General features: G+C 41.9%; 1 long non-coding RNA gene across 3 annotated transcripts in view; it reads left to right on the top strand.

Annotated features, from left to right (window-relative positions):
* Nucleotides 1–5,202: 5,202 nt before the first annotated feature.
* Nucleotides 5,203–8,517, top strand: part of LOC123172341 (uncharacterized) — a 4,879-nt gene continuing 1,564 nt past the window's right edge. Inside the window, exons 1-3 of one of the 3 annotated variants that reach the window (XR_006485535.1) lie at nt 5,207–5,369; nt 5,452–5,691; nt 6,456–7,200. This is a non-coding gene — a long non-coding RNA (uncharacterized lncRNA). Of the gene's footprint in view, nt 5,370–5,451; nt 5,692–6,455; nt 7,201–8,517 lie in introns of those variants that run through there. The other 2 variants (XR_006485537.1, XR_006485536.1) reach the window with 2 other exon arrangements.

Genomic DNA, 8,517 nt, shown 5'->3' with positions numbered 1-8,517 from the left:
CGTTGATACTGTTTGGGAACAGATGCTATCCATGCATGCAAAGATGCAAAGAAGTTGTCCCATGTCATTAACAAACTGAGTTACTATAATCAAGGCGTTGTTCACACATTTATAAGAATAAAGCTCTGTTGTGCGAATGGTGGTGGAAAATCTATAATACAGAGGGGTCATGGCAAAAAGTGCTTAGAGGGAGTATGTTAGAAATACTTGTACTACCAGTGTTAAGCACAAGGCTGGCGACTCGCATTCTGGGGTGAGCTCCTGAAACATAAGGAATTTTTCTTTTCCCTATGTATATTTAATATAGGAAATGGTGCAAGCACCAGATTTTGGGAAGTTTGGTGGATAGGACCTAAATCTTTGTAAGACTGTTATCCCAGATTATATAATATTTGTTTTGAAAAAAGACAAATTTGTTGATGTGATTTTGAAGGGAGGTTTAAACAATGTTAGATTTAGGAGGTCGTTGTATGGGGAAACTTTAGAACTTTGGGGTCACATCAAAAAGGCTTGTGAGAGTGTGACACTTAGTGGTCAAAAAGATGTGGTGAGTTGGACTTTGATAGGTAGTGGTAAATACACAGTTAAGTCTTGTTATAGACATTTGGTACAAAATGGGATCAAATATCCACATAAATTACTCTGGAAAGTTGAAATGCCTCCTCGGGTCAAAGTGTTCATCTGGCTTGTGCTGAGGGGGAGTATCCTTAGTAAAGATAATCTTGTTAAAAGTGGGTGGCTGGGTCATAGCAACTCCTCTTTTTATGGACGAGGAGAAGACATTAATCATCTCTTTTTCCATTGTTCTATTGCTAAAATGTTGTGGATGGTTATGAAATGTTTTTTTTGGTATGACTGATATTCTTGATGACACCCAGAAATTTTGTCGGGACATGGATCAGAAAATTTGATAAAAATGACTGGGACCTTATGACTAGGAATTTCTGCAATTTTCTGGACACTGTGGAAACTAAGAAATAAAGTAGTCTTTGATAATAGTAGGGTTACTGACCCCTGCGTTCCTGTTAACATGATTATCAAATGGTTGGATGATTGGAATTATTGCAGACAAAACAAAGAAGAATAAGGCAAATGACGGCGGGTGTAAGGCAACTTGAGCAGGTTGCGAGGGAGATCTTTAGAGGGGTGCACAGCTGGAGAATAGGGTTCAATGACTTGAAGGAGTGGCTGCCCCTGATCTCTTTCCTACTGTAGATGAAGTTTCCCTTGAGTTGCCTACTTTGCTCCTGCCCTGTGGTCTTCCTGCTTTATATTGCTTTTGCGCTTTCTCAACCTAGTCTTGTTATGCGGGCTCTCCGGATTAGCATCTGGTGGTTTTTGCTGGATGTAAAAACGTGTTCTGTGGGCTGCTGGGAGGAGGGAGGGATGGCTCCCTCGGTCGTGGTAGCTCTAAACTAAGTTTTCTTTCAGTTTCCTAGTTGCTCTCTAATGAAGACATTGTGGTTTCTTTTAATGGAAATCGGAGAGGGAGCTCTCTTTATTAAAAATATACATATTAATTGCACAAACACTATAACACAAAGCAGTGTTAATCAAATTACTACTACAAGGAGATGTGATAGAGCCCACATGCTACATGTCCATGACACCTGGAGGCATATGGTGCCAGACGAGCCGTTGACGACTCTGCATTCCTCCGCCCCAAACACAGTCACATCGGCACAAGATCGATTCCTCTCGCCGAATAGCGCCACCTGACCATCGCCGCATACCATCCCCAAACACACCACTTTGCCATCACCAGCTACGGGTTAGCCGCTTCAGCATCCGGTCTCCGCCATGCAAGAATTATCAAAGGATACCCTCCCCTTTGACGGATGGGGCCTACCGTCGTCGCGGTAGCGGCGGTGAGAAGGGATGACAGGGAAGAGCGGTGCAAGCGAGGGTTTCTCCCATGAGTCGTCGAAAGGAGTGACACATGGGTCGACAATATATGCATGGTTGTCATTTAGATAGGAAACGTACATGACATATATGCATGTCAAATTATGCAACTCTAATTATTCCTTTTTGTACCTATTTGTTTTCTCATTGCCACAAAAAAAGGAAAGTAAATCACCGCATCCGCATTTTGATGGTACGGGTTTTGAGTGCACCATTTTTACTACAACCGCATTTTGAGTGCAACACTAAAGAAATGATGAGCTCACTATTTTTGAACGAAAATATATAAAGATGTGTAGTACAATTTTTTTAGAAAAAAAACTATGGACCTAGACATGCATGGTGGCGCAGCGAGAGGGCCTCCTTGCTCCTGGCTGGGGCATTGATGATGAATCTCATATGGAGTATTACGTCGCTCGCACTTGGGGCAGGGGTTGGGATGGGGGAAGCCATGGCGGTGTGTCGTACCGTGGTGGTTTGTTGGCTATGTTGATGGAGAACAAGGATGGTGAGTTGACTGACGTGTATGGCTACTGCAGATCGGTAGCTCGGATATCAACTATGGTCGGAGTAGCTAGGCTAGAGTGGCGATGGGTTTGGTGAGCTATAGGTGGAAGCCTAGTTCGAGCACATATATGGGTTTGGTGAGCTATAGGTTGCCTGATGCGGAGACTGGTGCAGCGCAGTGGCCCTCCTCCACCACGCCATCCGTAGTAGCTTCGGTCAAACCCTCCTCCATGCTGCCCTACCAGTTTTGCACCATCGCTGATTGCCTCGTGCCGTGCAGTAGGGTTACGATTCTAGGAGAAGCGGAATCGAGAGAGAAATGAATCTGGGAAATCCCTGAATCGGGTGAGGATATGTACGGTTCAGTCAAACTAGATTTTTTTCTATTTTTTTCAATGTGCTAAATCAGGGTAAATAAGAGTTTTCAAGTCTCTATTGACGGTGTTAACAGCAAAAACTGATGGAAGTGTCTTGAAAGGAAGAAAATGAAGTTGTGGTGTCAAAAAGGGAAGAATAAAATTTTGAGGGCCATAAAGGGAACGGGATTTTTAAAAAGTGCCAAATAAGAAATTCTCTCAATTATCAGCCGGATCTCACATAGATGTACTCTTTACTTTCTTTTCTCAAATGTTTCTATCATAATGTTGTCAGATGGCCGGGCGCGGTAACATGTGCCTTTATGTTATAGTGACCACATTATTATACATTATGTCTGAAAGATTATTGGATACCCAAGAAGATTGAATTTTGATGGTAGAAAATTCATAATAGTGTATATAATCTCAGAGAAAATTCACACGTCATGCATGTCAATAATGAAATATATGTTAAGTGGATTTCTATATTCAAATTAATGCACAACCTCTTATTTTATAAACTAGTGGGAGCTTTGGTGTACGCCAAATTAAACCAGTTACATTCTAGAGGAGCTTATCAAATATCAAATCATATGTGTTAAAAAGTAGAATCTACAATTTTCTATGTTCTTTGATGGTTACAATAAATGTTTTATCTGAAGTACAAACCATGCACCTGTTGCCCATTTATTAATGAACCCAAGTTGCAAGAAACATTTGGCATACCCTAAAAGTTTATATAAGCTTACCTAATAATACACTAGAAACCACTATTAATACTTTTGTTAGATTGTATGCTTTACAAATCTCTATCATGATATTTAATGATATTAATTTATACGAGCACACACACATGGAAATATATTTTATACACTATATAGTTAATACAATTTTAAAGAATTAACTCAAAAAGATAAAAAAAATAGTTAGGAAATCAAAATTTTAGTGATATGCATTTAAACTGCATATCAAACAAAGAACACTAAGTATTACAGAGCAAAAAAATTATACTGTTGACTATGCTAACTAACTACTCCTCCATTTTTACTATACTTTCAACAAGTTTGTAGAAAAATGTATTAACATATACACCACCAAATCAATAACATTGGTTTCACTATCGCATATGTTTTCACAACATATAAATTTGTTAATGTAAATATTCATATTGTTTTCTACAAACTTGGTCAAACCTTATTAAATTTGACTTCAGTCATAGCTAAAATACATAGCAAATAAAAACGAAGGGAGTAATATAAAAGTGAACTAATTAAAGCTATAGTATTATAGAACTCATTTAAATAAGCTTAAAAGTTTATTATAAATATATGAATTTTACTACATCATGCCCATGTCGCGCCCGTCTCCCGGCAGAGAAGCACGTGACCACACTCAAGGCGGTGATGCTCAAGAGCATCTCCATCCGTCCCCTAGGCGAAGCCGGTGACTGTAGGCTCAGTGAGATCATCCCCAATCCCGCTATTCTGTTACATTCCGATCAATACAGCTCACCTGTTTGATAATATGTTTGTATCGATGCAATGCGAAGTGGAGGCCGCGAAGGCGGAGGAGTGCTAGGGCGACGGCGGTGGCGGGGAGAAGGGCGGCCAGCTGGTCAAGTCCGCTGATGGCTGGTGTTCGAGGTGTATAGCCAGGGTAATGTTCCCAACTGCAGTCTGCCGGGCAATGGCATCACTGCTTCAAAACTCGTGCTCGCTTCCTAAACTCGTGCCGGGCAATGTGCCACTTTGCGTAGTTGTAATTTAGTGCAAATTACTAATGCTCTAATTGGGTATTTCACAGGTGTTATGTAACATCCCAACTTTTATTTAATTTTGATGTTAAATAGAATCATCAATGCATATCATATTTTATTGCATTTTCGAGTTTTTTTTGGAATATTCAAATAATATTTTCCACTTGAGAAAAATAAAAGAGAGGGGATAAGATGACTTCCTCAATTATAAAAGAGTTGGAAAATTCATTAGAATATTATTTGGAGTTTTTAGAATTTATTTGGTATTTATTTTATGTGCCAAAAGTGCATTAATTGCATTATGAAATTATTTTAAAAAAATTATGTGCTTAGAATAATGTTTGCTATGTTGTATTTATTCTATAATGATTTAAGAAATTATTGTGGTATTTTTTAAATTAGTTTGGTGTTGTTTTGGACATTAAAAGATTTTCGGTAAAAAAACACACACACACTAGCAGGCCCAAGCACAGCGCCAGCCAGCTGGCCCGCTCGGCCAAAAGCGGTCCAAGGCCCAGCCCCGTGCTCGAATGACCTTCGAGCCGGCCGCCCGTTCTCACCTCTCTCTCTATATCTCGCCGACAAGTGGGCCCCAGTTCCATAGGCCGTCCCCAACCTCCTGCCGCGCGGCTCGGGAGGAGCTCGCGCTCCTCCCGCAACCGCCAGCCACACCTTTGGGATAAGCCTTGTCAACCCTTCCGTCGCTCCCAACCTCGCCTGTAAATACCCCGGACACTCCCACTCTCATCTTGCCAACTCACTTCTCCCCACGCCGCTCATAGCCGACGCCCCACAGATTTGCATCTCGCCGGACCCGACCGCCTCGCCGCAGGAATTCATCGCCGGTGAGCCCTCCCCGACCTCCATTATTCATCAATCGAACCGCCGTTCCCATACGCATCTGTTTGACAAATTTTCCTCGCCCAGGTTCAGCCGAAGACGATGCCCTGACGATGCACGCCCTCGCCAGAGCACACAGAGTGCCGCCGCCCTTCATCTGCCTATCTGGATGTCGCCAAGGACCGCCGTCACCACCAACCGGATCACCTCGCCGCACTGGTCCTTCCTATCTACTTGCCCGCCGCCAGAACCCGCCGCACTGGCCGCCTCCTCCGACCCGAGCCGCCCGGCCGTCCTCTGCTCGTCACTGGCCACCACCAGCCCACTGTAAGCCGCCGCTCCTTCTACTGCCCGTTAGATCGATCACCAACGGCCCATATTAGATTGTATTAATTGTTTTTTAGTCGAACCAGTACACGGTTAACCACGGTTTCATTTTAAAACAACCAGTCGATTTTTGTTAGATAGCTGCGGGCTAGCGTTTTTGTTAATTGCCGGTTGTTCACCGTATAGCTTCCGCAGTGGACGCTGCTCAGCCAGCCACGAGCCGCCACGTGTCCAGGGACTTAGATGCAGTATTTTTTTTTCTTTAGATTAGCGCCTAAACTTCGAGTAATCACTTTTTTTCAACGTAGATCCAAATCAGACGAAACCAACGACAATTTGTTCATCTTGATTAGATATATCCAGAGAACCCATCTTTGCAAACTTTTGTAGATTTCAAATTTGAATTGTTTTAAATTCAAATTTGAACTCTTTTCGGCCATATCTCCTAAACCGTAGCTCCTATTAAGTTGATTCTTTTTGCAGTTTGTCACCATAGCCAAACCCTATGAATTGAACCATTGTCACAATATTTTTCACACACTTAGGATATGTATATGATAGTTTTACTCGTACGCCTAGTATGCACTATGGTTCACATCACAAATTTTTGAACCCCATGTCGTATGTTGCTTTGCACTTAGAATATTTTCATGCAAGTTAAGTGTGTTGGATCTTCATTTGTTTTTTCCGAGTCTTTGCATGTTGCATATTATTTTGATTCTATGAAATGTTTGCTTATGTATGGTTATTTACTTTGACCATAGATTGTCCGGAATGCGAAGCCGAATACTATCATTCTCTAGAGTTGAACCAGCAGTACAAGGGCAAGTTCACATTTGACCATTCTTTCATTTACCTATGTTTTATATATGCACTTAGTCCTTTGTGGTAGGATTGCATGGCAGAAAATTTATGCCAGATGGCTATGTTTTTACCTAGTATTTCATTTGAGGTAGGTCTGAACTATACAACCTTGTCACCACCGTGTAAGTTTATTTTGCCTCGCTAATGTAGACGTGGATTGGGGGTGTTCATGGCGAAACTTGAGTGACAAAGTAGTAATCAGGACAAAGACTTTTAAAGGAACTACATGGGCGGAAATTGGTTTAATTTGTTGCGAAGTACAATGGGTGCATGCATGGAAGTCCATGGTGGTGCACCACTATTGGTCCGTCTGATCAGGATCAAAGGGATCAAATGTGTTTTCATGTCTAGCAGCTTACGTGTGCAGCCACAAGCCAATATGGGCTCTGGCTTAGTTGAGTAGATAATGTGACCCCTTACGGGATAGGCTAGCTGATGTAGAATATCTAGGTGTATCGGCCTACACTACTAGGAAAACGCTTATAGATAGAAGTTTATCAGTAGCGTTTGTTTGTGACCCCACGCTACTAGTAGTTAGTAGTAGCGTTGGCTAGAAACACTAGTAGAAAAAGGGTCAAATGTGAAGCACAATAGTGCCGGTTGGAATTTCAGCCCGCACTAATGTGTACACTAGTGCCGGTTCTTGGCGGCGATCAATAGCACCGGTTCGTGGCGAACCTTTAGTACCGGTTCATGCCACGAACCGGTACTAAAGAGGCTGTGTCAGCCTGCGGTCAGGCTATGGCCCCACCATCACCATTTAGTGCCAGTTCGTACCACGAACCGATACTGATGAGGTTATGGCAAGCTGTTTTTTAGTCCCACCTCGCGAAGTGAGAGGGACTAGGAGCGGTTTATAAGCCCTGAGTGCAGAGACGATGAAGAAGAGGCTCAATGCTCACGTTGCTTAGCTTCAAGCCTTCAGGAATACGGTAGACTGCATGGAGCTATACGCAGTGCTGTTTACACTATTCCGAAAGGCTTGAAGCAAATTAACGAGCATTGCACCTCTTTTTTATTTTTAATAACTTATTACAACTCCGGACTTCCTCTGTTATGGAAAAAACTAATTGCACGTCGACATTTTTTTTAAGTTATAACTCCAGACTTTGACCATCAAGTTTTGCAGAAAAGATAAAATTGCAGAAAAGAAAAAATAGCAGAAAACAAGAAAAACTATAGCTTAAAAGAAAAAAAATTAAAAAAACTACTCAGAAATAAATAGAAGAAAATAAATATTGCAGAAAAGAAAAAACTACTCAGAAATAAATAGAAGAAAAAATAAAGAAGAAAAGAAAAAAAATTATATTTGCTATTTTTCAATCGTTTACAAAATGACCATGAAATTGCAAATCACTACAAAATGAACTCTGAAAATGTTGAAATTTGGCAAACTAGATGAAAAACTACTCACAAATAAATAGAAGAAAATAAATATAACAGAAAAGAAAAAACTATACAAAAAACTACGCAGAAATAAGAAGAAGAAGAAGAAGAAGAAGAAGAAGAAGAAGAAGAAGAGGAAGAAGGAGGAAGAAGAAGAAGAGGAAGAAGGAGAAGAGGAAGAAGAAGAAGAAGAAGAAGAAGAAGAAGAGGAAGAAGAAGGAGAAGAAGAGGAAGAAGAATGTTGGGGCGCATGTCCATTAGTACCGGTTGGTGGCTCCAACCGGTACTACTGTGTTGCCCTTTAGTACCGGTTGGAGCCACCAACCGGTACTAAAAGCCCAGTTTCCCGCCGCTTGGGCTGACCAAAATTGGACTTTAGTACTGGTTCGTGGCTCCAACCGGTATTAAAGGCTCCTCCTATATATATGACACTTATGAAAAATCAGTTATCTCGTCGCCGCTTCGTTCCACTTCTCGCGCGAGAGAGTCTCGATCTCGATGACGACGCCGACGCCGCCGCGCCGCCGTGCCGTCGCCCTCGCCGCCCCCGCCGCCCATCATCATCTTCGCCGCGCG

Source organism: Triticum aestivum, unplaced genomic scaffold (assembly GCF_018294505.1).
Source record: "Triticum aestivum cultivar Chinese Spring unplaced genomic scaffold, IWGSC CS RefSeq v2.1 scaffold43816, whole genome shotgun sequence".
Taxonomy (NCBI): Eukaryota; Viridiplantae; Streptophyta; class Magnoliopsida; order Poales; family Poaceae; genus Triticum; species Triticum aestivum.
The sequence above is the reverse complement of the archived record's forward strand: the minus strand, read 5'-3'. Positions and strand labels throughout refer to the sequence as shown.